This window comes from Protopterus annectens, chromosome 5.part1, assembly GCF_019279795.1.
Source record: "Protopterus annectens isolate FY-2018-M chromosome 5.part1, PAN1.0, whole genome shotgun sequence".
In the NCBI taxonomy this organism is placed as follows: domain Eukaryota; kingdom Metazoa; phylum Chordata; order Ceratodontiformes; family Protopteridae; genus Protopterus; species Protopterus annectens.
The window spans coordinates 676,878,711-676,893,285 of NC_056736.1; the positions used below are offsets into that span (position 1 = coordinate 676,878,711).

General features: G+C 37.3%; 1 protein-coding gene across 7 annotated transcripts in view; it reads right to left on the bottom strand.

The window, feature by feature from the left end:
- Positions 1 to 14,575, bottom strand: part of PARP4 (poly(ADP-ribose) polymerase family member 4) — a 2,883,551-nt gene that overhangs the window by 427,027 nt on the left and 2,441,949 nt on the right. The gene's annotated exons all lie outside the window — the stretch shown is intronic.

The following is a 14,575-nucleotide window of genomic DNA, read 5'->3' on the forward strand; positions in this document are numbered from 1 at the left end:
CTGCTGCAATTCTGTTTTCATGGCTAGCTTTGGAGGATTGATGAGGGATCTCAACTTTTTGTTAAGGCTGATAAGGGAGTTTTTCCAGTCTTGGGACTTCACCTTATTCCGCATCAGTTTCTTCCTCCTGTTGTAGAGTTTGTTTATGGCAGGGGACCACCAGATTGGCTTCCTTTTTTTGGAGGAGAGTATCTTGGTTCTACTGGGTATAGCGAGATCCATGCATTTGTGTACGTGTTCATACAGTGCATTGGTGTATGATTCGGCGGTCATGCAACTATTCTCCATTTGCATAGGTGCCGTGAAGATAGCCACCTCTGTTTTAGGAGCCCAAAGTTAGCTTTGGAGAAGTTTTTCATGGTGGTTACCTTTGGGGGGGGGGGGTGGATTTCCAAGGTGATTAGTTTGTGGTTGGATCTAACCAGGGAGGAGTTGACTACTGGTGAAGAGTAACGGTAACCCATGTTAGTAATGACCAGGTCAAGGATGTTGTTACCTATAGTGGGGGTAAGAACTAGCTGGTCCAGGCCATTGGAATTAATGAAATCCAGGAAATTTTGGAGAAGTATATTGGTACATGAGGAGTTTTTCCAGTTAATGGAGGGGTAGTTGAAGTCACCCAGTATGAATGTTAGGTTAGACCACAATATTCTCCAGGCTGCTTAGGTACATGGAAGTGTGAGTCTTGGGATATGATTGGGGACCCAGAGCAGGCTACAACCTGAATCACTGTCTTACCCAATGTTAGCTGCACCTGAAGTATCTCTGATGCGTTATGTTGAGCTACCAGTCTGGAGGTGTGCGCATCCTTTATGAATATGGAAACAATACTGCCTTTGGAGCTTCAGTCCAAGTTCTGGGGCCAAAAGGTGTGGATAATCACATTATGTCCTCATATTGCAAACAAATGTTCACATCTCTGGAACCACAGGGATTATGAAAGTATAAATGGTAAACTCTTCAGCACAAACTATTTTATAGTGGTAGTTTTCTTTAGGTTCTAGGTCTTAAACTGAATTTTATAAGTCCCACTAAAAACAGTAACTATTACATTTGTAATAGTTTGCAAACAACTTATAATATGTCAGGAACCATTGCTGACACACATACTTTCAGCATCATTTTATTCATCTAGTTGTGAGCTTTCATTTGAGGCTAAGGAGTTCTGCCTGTGTTACCTGGTTGCTGAGATATTTAGAAAAATGTGAATATTATATCTATATAAATTAATACAAAAACAACAGTTAATATATTTTACCTACACTAGGCAGACATCAAATATTAATGCAGTTGTGTTTGCTACTGTGTAAGCTTTAAGATGAAATCTTTTAAAACCTTGTATATGGCATGGTTTTGGAATTATTGATGTAAATATGAACAAGCAATATTTGACACCTAGAGGCTGCAGTACGAGTTAACTGCAGATTCACCTGGAGGCGTCACTTAGATGTAGTGAGTTAAATTGGATATTCCCAATCCGGCCTGTGCTACTGGAAGAATCAGTTTATCCCACTTGAGACTTGCCATCTTACCCTCCCAGATAAAGTCCTTCAGTTCTTTATTAATTGCGATCCACAACTTCTCTTCTGGTTGATAAAAATATGTTTGACCAGTGTATAAGGGTCTATATTACACCATCGAACGATGATTAATTGACCCCATGTAAGCGAAAGCTTACAATGTCGAAACCTCAGAACAGAGTTTTTTTTCCAAGGGAAAAAAAATCACTGTTCCACAAAAAATAAATAAAAACTTTAAAACATTACATAAAGTGTGTGTGGGGGGGGGGCTTCGCCCCACACACCCCTCCTTAAATATATCAACTCAGAGATCGCACTACAGTGCTGAAAATGGCAAGTAATGGAAGCGGCCAAGCAAATTCTTTCCCAGGAAAAGAATTTGCTTAAAGCCGCTTTGCTATTTTGCCTTTTCGTTCATTTATGTTCGATCAAGACGCATTCGACAAAATGAGTCTGCGATCACATAATAGGAACCCATGTATAAGACTAATGGGACTAAAACCATTTTAACCGCTTGTATCTTACTATCCATATCTCAGTTTTTGTATTATCTTTTGATTAATCTTTCCCACAAATCCTAAGCAGCCATTACAGAATAATTTTTAATGCATACTTCTAAATACTTTATTTTATCATGTCCCCATAATATGGATATTGCTGAACCGATTCATACGTAGGGACATAATTTACCTCTATTGCTGTTGTTTTAGCTTCATTAATTTTGTATCCAGAAAAGATTGGAAACTGTCTGAAAATGTTCCACAACGCTGTAATGTCTCTCTCTGGTTTTGTCAGGAATGAAATAATATCATCTGGAAATAGTGCCAGCTTTTCTTGACTACCATACCAATTACATCCTTGAATTTCTGAGTCCTCTATTTTCTTTGCCAATGGCTCAAAATATAATGAAAATAAAGGGGAAAGAGGACACACCCCTGTCTGGTTCCTTTGCTCAAGCAGAAATGATCAGGGAGGAGCACACCCCCTTGAATTTTCACCTCAGATCCCTCATATATATCCTTCTAAACAACCTTATAATTTTTCAGGAAATGTAAATGCTTCCATTGCCCTGCTCATAAAGTCCCAGCTTACTCTGTCAAATTAATTCTCTGCTTTAAGACTCACCATGACTAACGGCATTTTCTTACATTCTGTTTCCCTCTGGTTCATGGGTTCATAGGTGTTTACTAGAGAAACGATCATAAGGGCCTTACTAAGCCTAGCCATGCATTGTAAATCTCTGACAAGTTCTGAAACCCTTAAGTGTAAGCATGGGCCTGGGAGATGAACCATTTACAGGTTACCTGTGCCCATTAGAGACATAGGTACCAAACCAGGGATGAATTTTTGGTTTCCCATTCAAATGTTCAAGTTGCACTTGAATTGGGTTAGGGAGGAACTCTGCTTCACATGAATGGGGAGCCTGTTCCATAGATGGGGGTAGTCTCTGGGATACATACCAATCTCTCCAGCAGGTCCTATTTATATCACAGATAAGGTTTAAGTCTTCAGAACAGGTAATTCTGTTGCTGTTTGTTTTGTAGCTATGCAGGGGGTTCATCAATGTGTGCCAATGTTCTGTTAATGTTGTCAAATGTTTGCCTCCCTTCCACAAAACAACACTGATCCATAGTTATCAATTTTGGCATTACTTTTGCCATTCCTTTAGCCATTATAGACAAGAATATTTTATAATCGTGGTTTAACATTAAAATGGGCCTGCATTAAGCTGGATCTGATGGATCTTTACCCTCTTAAGTATTATAGTTACCACTGCTTTCTTCCAGGATGCCACTACTTCTCCTCCTCTTAAAATACTGTTAAACAAAACCTTCCAGATATTTATCAGTTTTTCCCTCCTAGCTTCTAAACTTCCACAGGAATACCATCTATTCTGTGGACTTTCCTGTAGATTGGTTATACATCACAATTTTTAATCTCATCTCCTCCTATCTTGACCCCTAGTAACTGAGCTTCATCTATCTCTAACCTTGGCATATTTAATTCTTCCATAAACTATTTGTCTATTTGTTCTTGATTTCCATATTTCTCTGCTTTATACAGACTTTTGTAGAATTTCTGAAATATTTATAATACCTCTACAGGATCTCGTTACCTTCCTTGTTATAGATTCCCTAAGCTTGGCGACAGGCCATTCTACTTTCTGTAGCCTGAATCATTGTGTTAAATGGTTTTGTGTTCTAGTGTTACTACCAAAAAACAGCTGCATAACAGCAGTCTTTCTAAACTTATGTATTTTATCAACGTAATCCCTTATTTTCTGCATGGCATTCTACAGTTGATTCTCTTCTTGTTACTTTCTACTTCTTAACCACAGCTGCCTTTCTTTTATTTCCACCCTATTTTTAAACTCCAGCTTAGTTTTATCCCACTCCCTAGCTATATTTTCAGAAGTAAATTTTATCCTCTCAAATAGCTCCTGAATAATTTCTACTACCCATTCCTTAAATTTCTCTTTTCAACAGACAGGTGGGAAAGTGTCAGTGTACCATTTTTATTTCAATACCCTGTGTTTTTATATTAGTTGTTAATGGCGCATGATCTGAAATCGATATTGGATACGTATCAAGTGTTTCAATTAAATACACATGTTCCTGTGAAATGTAAATTCTGTCTGGCCTAGCCCAGTTTTTACTGTTTTTAATTTCTCCAATTCTTTTGGGTTTCTAATACCACGACGGGACCCCATTCCTAAGTCCAAGTACAATTAAAGTTCATGAAATTAGTATTGTTTCACTCTCTGATGTTAGCCAAAAGTGCTCTTCGCAACACCCGCAATGTGCCCAGTAATGACTCCTTCTGCAATTCGTACTGTGTTACATGAATTGGTAACATATCTAAATACGATTGTAAATTATTTTTTATAAGACCAGTTGCTCCTACTACTACTGGAACTATCTGGGTATCTTTCTTCCACATGGCTCGCATTTCAGCCTGCAGATCAAGGTATTTTATGACTTTGTGTCTCTCTGTACGCAAGACACTGTAGTCACTGGGTGTGGGGATTTCAATGATCAATGCTACTTTTGTCTTCTTTTCTTGGACCACTAGATCTGGTTTTCCAGCATCTGTCTTTTGAACTGTTGGTATTGGGTGATGCCATGTGATACAAACTTCATCATTTTCTATGATTCTTTGTGGCTCATGTTTCCAGTGTTTTTTAGCCACTTTGATACAGCCACTTTGATACCATAATATTTGCACAATCTCCAGTGTAACAGTCTCGCAACTTTAATATGCCTTTCAGTAAACAGTCCCTCTGCCATTAGTGTATCGCAACTAGCAACAAGTTGTGCGACTGTTTCCAATTTGGTTTTACAAAACCTACATATGTCTGCTTCTCCCACATGTTCAATGGACTTTGAATAGCTTGGGGAATAATATGTAAATTAACTCTGAGCTCTCATATTACTGAATACACATTTTTCATGCCAAATATTTTCATAAATTTCTTCAAAAATCTACCACCTTTTGTTATACTTTCCCTTCTGGCCCCACAGACACATCTTTACTGCTGCAAATCAAATTCCAGTTCTCATCTATAAAGTAATATTTCTTGATGAAAACTGATTTCTCCCAGAATTTTCTATAGCTCTATTATAGCAATTTTAGGTAAAATATAAATGCATGTCAGTGTAACCATCCTCTCTCACCAGCAAACCCTTAACAGTACAAATCTGCCATTATTATCTTTTTTGTCTTCTATTATCATGACTGGAGCATCTCTTGCTAGTAATAGAAGTACTCCTCTTTTCCTTTGTCCTAGATATGCTGCTAAATAACCATCCTGAAAACATTTCATTATCAAATTCACATGTTCAGTTCTTTCCAAGTGTGTCTCCTGTAACATGCCTATTTGCACTCTACATTTTTAATATAGTTAACTATTCTTTCTTTTTTTGCATTTATCTGTGAGACCATTGACATTTAAAGACATTACAGAAAGCATCAATGTATTAAACAGTTATTCCCACCTTTTATGCACAATACCTTTTTTGTTAAATGTGTAGTTCCAGCTTTTGTCTTACATGCATATACTGTTTGGCAGGTTGAACTTTTATATAGTTGTTTCTTTTCGGATCCATTTGAGCCTATGTCACATCTTACAAAACTTCAAACCTCAAAAAAACCTCCAATACCCCCCTAAAACCTATTAATTTAATACAAACATACAAAACTACATACATCTTAATATACTGAAGTTTCATCCTTCTAATAGGAACAAATATCCCAAACTGACAAGCACACTCAGGTTATCCATGGTGCAGCCAGTGTTTCTACTAAGTGCTGTTTTGTCTTATCTTTATAGCTCTCCCAGCTGGGACCCCCCCACCCCCGAATGTTTTCAGAGAACATTATCTTCTAGTCAGTTTCTCTTTTCTTTTCCCCCAGCCAATCACTCTCCACCAGACTATAACCAATTTCTCTTTATCAGACTGTCTCCATGGAGACATAAGAACCAGACAGTCAATTTCTATTTATCAGATTGTTTCCATGGAGACACGAAGGCCAGATACAGAACTGCTACTATGCATACATTCATTTACTATAAAAAAGACTCAGAACATTCAATATTCTTTTTCATTTACTTGATTTTTCTTAAACCTATTAAATCTATGGTCCCTAGTCCAGTCATTCCCCCACACAAGAATGAGAAAAAGCACATTAATTTTTCTTTTGCCATGCTCTTTCAACCAGGCTTTTTTTTTTTACATGGCAGTGCCTATATTTCTTAAAACTAAACAAGAAGAAAGAAAGGGGAAAAAAAGAACAGCAGAAACTATTTACAATCCCATTATACTTAAAAATGAGAAAACTTTACTTTATAGCAGGCAAAGAAAACCATACACAAGAAAAATAGTACTATTAAGAAAAAAAAATGTTTTCTTTACTGACAGTTAACATTTTCCCCGTTCCTCTCCCCAAATCATTTTTCCAAACATTAATGACATGAAGTAGGGCATATACTTTGGAGTCCTCCACAAGCCCAACAAATTCTGAAAAAGTCCAATATTTAAAATTTTTCTTCTGTTGTATTTCACAAATATAACTGCATTGTAATCCTACATTAAGTTACTAGTTTTATTACTGTTCATGTACATCTCCAATGTACTCTCGATTCTTCTAGTCAGCTCTCATGCCCCCTTCTTTATTCCAACATTTTCCACTGAAACAATGGAAAAGGTTTCACTGGTACAGTCTTGTCTGTGGTCTTTACTACCAGAAGAACAAGAAGCAGAATCTCCTGTTTCACGGCTCACTTTTTTGTTGGACAAACTATTCTATTTCCTCCTTACCATGTAATGCATCTCAAATGATTTTGTCCCTTCAGGAAGAATACCTTGAAGACAGCTGGGTACAGCAGATTTAATCTCTCACCTGCATCCCAACATTCGCTGAACTGTGGAATTAATTCACTCCTCTTCTGTCTGGTGTACAATGAGTAATCATTCTCTACAAACACTCTGCTGTCTCCAACTTTTAGTATTTTGTCCTTCTGCCACAGTTTTGTCAGAATTGGCTCCTTTTGCTAATAGGATTGCATCTTTACTATTAAAGATCTAGGTTGTTTTCTCATAGGCAAATTGGGAGCATACACACAATGTGCCCTTTCAACTAACAAATCCTGCTGTCAGTACAAGTTCAGTTGCTTATTTGTGCTTTCATACAATTAATGCAGTCTGCTCCTTCCAGCTTCTCTGGTATAGCTGAAAATCTCGGGTTTTCCCTACGTGCTCTATCCACTAAATTCTATTATTTTTGAAACATCTCTTCCTGAGCATTCTCATATTCAAACAACCTTTTCTTCATTTCAGTCTCTGATTTTTGCAGCTTTATAACCTCATCTGAATATCTGTTTAAAGCTTCTTCCATTTTTCCAGCCTTTTGTTGTTTATGTTTATATACCAGTGATTTGTTTATTTTAACCAGGTCTGTGTGCAGTTGTCTTATATCTTCCTGTAGGTTACTGGAAGTCATATCTGGAGGTTGCTTTACTTTTTGCTGAACAGCTACAGAATTTTCCCCAGTGAGTATTTCTTCTTCACTTTTTGCAGATGATTTTTGTCCCAGGTGCTCTGTATTTCTTTTCTCCCTGGCATCCGGTCTGGGCAGTACACTTACTAGCCAGTTACTGAAATTTACCCATAAGCACAAAAGAATACTGGCCTTCTCTGCTGATTTTCTGTATTCACACTGGGAGAGCTAGAGTTAAGCTGTTATTCAGTGGGCAACCATCTTGTGCCAGTCCCTGGACGTTACTTCATATCATTTCATATCCTGTACATCTGAACTCCTTATTCTTTCTTTTACGTCTTCTGTCTATTCAGCATCTTTGTATGTTCCACAGGACCTTCATAGATATTTGTCCAAAGTGTATCTATTCCTACTTCTTTTGGTGGTGTTTCAATTTCTTTGCCTTCTTTCCCAGTTCTCTATAAAACTTCTTTGGTCATCAATAAGTTGCTTATTTTGTATTTTTTCTTTATATTTATCTGTAGGTCTTCTAAGCTCTTCTGCCTGTGCTGAAAATTTTTTGTCTATTTGCAAAAGTGCATGATAGATCTTGATCTGTTCTGATACTGCTCATTGCTTTTATCACATCTATCTTTGAGTATTTTTGTTGATCGGTTCCCTCTTCTATACACTTCTAACCGTGACACTTCTTGTCTTAATTGCTTTACAGTTTTCGCTATCCAGTACTTCTACGATGGCATTTGATTTCTCCCCTTCCTTTCCCTTACTGCCTTTTGTTTTTATGGTAAGACTATCTGTTATTAATTTAGATGCACAGTAAGATATCTTATTTGCTTCTGTTATATCGCATGAATCTCTATGAACAGTTCTAATTACTGTGTTCATTTGTTTTATCAAACTTTCAACTTTTTGGGTTTTATTGACTTTCTATAGTCTATTTCTTTCATTGATCTTAATATGTCTGTCCATCTTTATTAAATCAAGCAACTCTTCTCTTAGATCATTTTCTTCTCAACTGAGGGCACATTCATTGTTCATTTCCTGTGGGCATTCTATAGAAAGCTCCAGAGTATCTTCCACTGCCATATTCTCTTCAGTTTCATCCTGTGTCATCCAATGCGGTTTCATATGGGAACTAACTGGCCTATCACTCTAGAACACTTACTGCATCAGAGTTGCCACAATCTCCTGTTCCTTCCCTTGCTGTACAACTCCAATTGAACTTTTCTACTGGTTTCATTTGGAAGGCTCCAAAGTATCTTCATATAGCAACTGATCAGATGTTTCCCTGCTCCATTAGTTTCTCCTTAATTTCAGGATCCACTGCTCTATCCTGCTGTGATGTTCAGTTAGACTTTCTACACTAAATCCTTCACTTTGCAGGTAATCCACAGCCTCAGCTCCTATTTCTTTAACTTCTCCATTACTAATACTCTTTTCGACTTTTCCTCTTTTTCTTATTTTTTGTATTTTAAAATTTTCCATATCCAGATGCCTCTGCCTATATTTCTCTTGAAATATCTATGAGTTTTGCTTTCTCCTTTGTATAAATATTGCACCATATAAATCTTTTTATTTCCCATGTCCATATTTCTTCTTCAAATGTCTCTTGCTCATCATGTTTCTCCTTACTTGGAGGACTCATTGTTCCATCATGCTGTGTTATAACCTGTATTAGACTTTCTACACTAAATCCTTCACTTTGCAGGTATTCCATAACTTCAGCGTCTATTTTTTTAACTTCTGCTTTACTAATCTTCTGTTGTGGGTTCCCTCTTTGTGATCTTATTTTCTGTAGTGTGAAATTTTCCACATCTAGATGCCTTTGCCTGTTATTTCTCTCTGAATATCGTTGGGGCTGCCTTTCTGTACTGATTAATTTGGCTTACTCCTTTGCATAAATGTTGCACCATATTAGATCAGCTCTCTTCCCATGTCCATATGTGTTTTTTATACCTTTCAAGAATCTCTATAGATTTTGTTCTTTATATTTTCACACTTGGTTGCTTCTTTTTTCATATAGCCCAAGGTTTATTGGTATATATAGTATTTTTCATAAATCTGTTGTAATAACGAACACAATTTTTTATGTGAAGCTTCTGACAATTCTTCTTGTGTAAGTACTTTTCTTCCTCTAATTTCTCTCTTAATCTTTTTGTATATATTCTTGATATTGCATAAATTAAAATGCTTTTCCCAAAATTATACTGTGTGCAGTAAAGAAAATAAATATGGCTTGCTTTGCAAGAACAGTTAATTTTTTGTAAATGTTCAGCTTAGACATATAGCTGTGGGCTTACTGTAAAGGCATCCTGTTACAGAAAAAAGGAAGTTGACTTTCTGTGAGCTTTCAGATGCAGAAATAAATGAAATAAAATAAATACAGACACTTCCAAGTGACGCAAAGATGACATGGAGAGACTTTGTGAAGTCTTCAGATACAGCATAACCAAAGAAGGACATAAATCATGCAAACCAGAAGAACAAGTCACAAGAACATTAAAAATAACATTGGTTGACATTTAAAAGAATATATAAACTGGACATTGTATTTCACTCTCTAGTGACATTTTTGGACTGAGTGTTCATCAGCCTATAGTTATAGCTGTCTAGCCATGTTAGAATAGAATTTAAATAACTCTGACAGTATTAACTGTTTGGCAAGAATTTGTACAGATGAAAATAAATATTAACGGAGTAGTACGGTGTCTGTCTTGTCAGCCTAGCTCTCTGCTAATAATATTTTACAGTTAATAATATTTTACAATTCTTTCTGGAATTTTGGGCTTCTTACATTATAGTAAAAATACATTTATTTATTATTTATTTATTTATTTAACATTTGTTGACCAGGAAAGTCTGACTAGGTTCCACAGATCCTGTTTTCAGCAGTGGCCCGGGGAGAAATGCTCCAGAAGCATGTCTTTAGAATGTGGGAGGAAACCGGAGTACCCGGAGGAAACCCACGCGAATGCAGGGAGAAAATGCAAACTCCACACAGAAGGCACCCCAGCCGAGAATCGAACCTCTTGCTGTGAGGCAACAGCATTAACCGCTGCACCACTGTGCCGCCCTTTTTTCATACCCCCTACAGTCCACGCTATCATCTTTATGGCTCTTTTTTTGGTCCATCAGTTTTTGCAAGTTTTGTGGTCTACTACTTCCTTCTATAATGGGGGGGGGGGGCATCCTCCCCTGAGGCTGGCCTAGCCCCACTGTAGGAATGTTTGTGTCTTCAGGATTCTACACTGTCATTTTTTCCAGTCTTGGCATCAGTGAGCCACACAGGTTTGGGCACTTTTTCAACCTGGGTCTTGTGCATGCAGATATCTTTTTTAATTTTTTAACCTACTTCTGTCAGTTGTACATTCTATATAAAATGCAGTCTATATATCAGTGTTGTCTTGGTGAAATTTTGTGAAAAACAGGGTCCACCTTGTCAAGGTACTCACCAAGACTTGAGGATGAATTCAACTCCAGCAATACTACTCTTCCTTTGCTTGCTGATTTTTCATCTCTCCATTCATTTTCAAGTTTTGAATGTAAAGGTTTATGGCGTAGTGATCTCTGAAGGCAGGAGAGTGATCTCTGAAGGTACTTAAATCACTCACTCACAGATTTCATAAAGATTAAGTTTGGTTGGATTGTTAATGACTTGGGGTAATTTCAAGTTGGCTAGGAATTCAGATAAGTCTTGTTTGTTAGGACCTGTTTGCTGGGAGGAATGATACCAATGGTGCTACGTAAAAGTGCCTTGAATTTTGACAGTGAAATTGAAGGTGGTACATATATGACTGCAACACAGGTGGTGTGAGGACATGGCAGGGAATTTAGTAAGAATCTAGTTTGGCTCATTGCTAGGGACAGGCTTTACTTTAGTTAACTACAGAAACATTCACAGTAGTTTTGTGTAGAGCCATATTATCCCCACCTGTTCTACTTTCAGGGGGTCTATGTTCAGTAATCAAATTAAAATTTCAGCAGACGGCTTATAATCAAACTTCATCAGATGTTTAAATTACCGAACACACTTATCTTCGAAAATAAATCCATTGAAGTGCGATAGCTGGCCAACAACCAATAAGTACCATGATGCATAAGGTAAGGAAAACAAACCATTATACAAATCTGCCCTATTCCCCACTGTAGTGCGATCTTGGAAGTTGGTATATATAGTCTGGGGGGAGAAGAACAGCCCCCCCCCCCCAGATGACAATGTCTGTGATGCTGGCCAACTATGGCTATTCAATGATTTTATTTTCGAAAATAAACATATTCAGTAATTTGAATGTTCGATTATAAACTGTTTAATGTGATGACTGAACACTGACCCAGTGTCACACTGCGTGAATAGGTGACTAGGAATGTGCTGATCTGCTTTAGTTTGTTTTTTACACTTTTACCGTTAAGTAGAGTACACATAAGTGAACTGTGGTTTAGTGGGAAAGTAAGATTGTGTACAGCATTTTTAGTAAGTGGGCTTGAGCAGGAGTAAGGTATTAGATATTCTTTTATGACAGTAAGGAGTAACAGCTGTAACAGTGTGGAAGCAATGATTTTTAGACCTTGTAGTTTGGGATGAGGGGTGGGATGTGTGACAAACAGCAGTTGTGGAGGCAGTGAAGTGGTACAGGTTAATAGCTTTGATGAGAGCATTTACTAAAAGTGGTTATGTTACTAACTGGTGTTGGTTTAGGGTAAACTGTGCTGTGTTTCAAGGTGTAGAACTGTTCATGTTACAGTTTTGATAAGGTGTTGCAGAGTTGGGGGTGGCATTTTTGCCACTTTACCGCAATCAGTTCCTAGAAGGAGTTATAGAAGTAAGTTGTAGTGTTTAACTTTAAGGAGCAGTAGTTTTGCTTGATTAGTGGGCTTGGATATAATTGTTTAAATGTGTTAATAGGGAGGAGGAGGTGACTGTGGACTTAAGGCTGGGAGAAAAGCAAAACAGGTCACATGCACATTAGTGAGGTTAGTCAGTCTGCAAATGCACAGAATGGCTGTAAGGAGCTGCACCACTTCATGTAGTTTCAGTAAAAGGTTTATTAGATTTCTTTATATTCAAGCTGCAATTTTTTAAGGTTAGACCTGCTAATTATCTAGAGGAGCAAAATGTTCATTTCAGCTAATGGTGAGGGAGTCAGATATCTTGCAGGCCTTACTTAAACTGATTCTCACAGCAGCATAACATAAAACAGTATGAATGAAAACTCTAAAGCCTTGCTGACAGTAATATATGTTACACAAGAAACAGACAGTATTAACACGCATTTAACAGCCACAAAGATGCTGTGTATCTTTAGATGTAGGCATCCCCTCTTTTCAGTTGCAGAACCACAGCCTGTATGGCAGTATAAAGAGCAGCAATTGAGGTAATTTAAGAGGTGTGTCCCTAGCAACTGACTGAAAGAAGCAATAATCAGCCAGCAAAGTTAATACCCACACAGACTGTAGTGTACAGTTAGATACAAGTATACCCTCTTTTTAGACCAAGAAACACAACTTGTACAGCTGGATGAAGAGCCATGGGGTAAATTTAGCAGCTGTGTCCCTAGCAATCACTTATTTTATTTAATATATTTTAGTTTATTTTTGTATACATAGCTACACCTAATGTGTAATCTCGCTCTAAATTTTGTATTCTGTCCAAGAGAGATAATTGCCCTTGAACATAGTTTGAGTGCTGCTTGGATAATAACCATGTTTAATGGAGGTTGTCTACCTTTCAACAGTCCATAGTTTCACAAAATTCCCATATTTCTACTTCATATTTTGGTCTGTTACTCATAACATTTGTAGCTGTCTGGCACATAATTAAAATTAAAATTTCAGCAAACGGCTTATAATCAAACTTCATCAGATGTTTAAATTACCGAACACACTTATCTTCGAAAATAAATCCATTGAAGTGCGATAGCTGGCCAACAACCAATAAGTACCATGATGCATAAGGTAAGGAAAACAAACCATTATACAAATCTGCCCTATTCCCCACTGTAGTGCGATCTTGGAAGTTGGTATATATAGTTTGGGGGGAGAAGAACAGCCCCCCCCCCACACAGACTGTAATTATAATTAATAACTGAAGCCACTAAATAATGACAGACCTTTGAGTATCAGACTTCATATTCTTCATTACATGAATGCTAATGTTACTGTGTCTTTCGGCTTTTCCCGGTTAGGGGTCACCACAGCGGAACTCTGGTCCGCTAATGATTGGTAGTTGATTTTTACATGCCGAGTTACGAGCCCTGATGCACAACCTTCAACGAAGGTACGCCCATTCAAGCATGTCTCCACACAGAAGATGCTCTAGCTGAGAATCGAACCAGACAGCGTCTTACTGTGAGGCAACAACGCTACCGCAGCACCACCACCGCGGGTCATTAGATGAATGCTAATGTTAACACAAAATCTATTATTCTAGCAACTTTCTAAGTTTATAAAAGCAATAATTAAAATCTGTCCCTGATTTTGAGTCTTTGTCCCCTCATTATTTTTGGCGTTGTCTAGATTTCTTGCACTAACAAGTTTAGAAGTATGAGACTGTCTTCATCAATCTGCTACTGATTCTTGTAATCTTCATCACAGGAATAATGCATATAAAAGATGTACATAAACAAGTGGATACAAGTAATAAATATAAGAAGTCTACTGAGCATCTTGTTACTATAAATTGACTAAAATATACACAGCATGTATATTTCACAAAGTGACTTATTCTCAATCAGAATGACTTGGGAAAGGAAGCAGAAAGGAGACACAGCATGTCTAGACTGTCCTTCTAGACCTGCCTAAGGGATTACTAATTTTTCTCTTGGTCATTATAACATAACGTATAATAAAAGGGAGTGCAGAGAACTAAAATATCTATGTTGTTTAGGTCAAATCTTCCTCCATCACCTAATTTATCTGAACACTTACAAACAGTAGTCAAACATGTTATTTTCCCATACACAGTATGTACTGAAAATGGAAGTGTGAAAAAATGTACATCAGAAGTAATTCAATTGTAGCGTTCAGATCAAATCTACTGTTACTACATCTCCCTTTTTTAC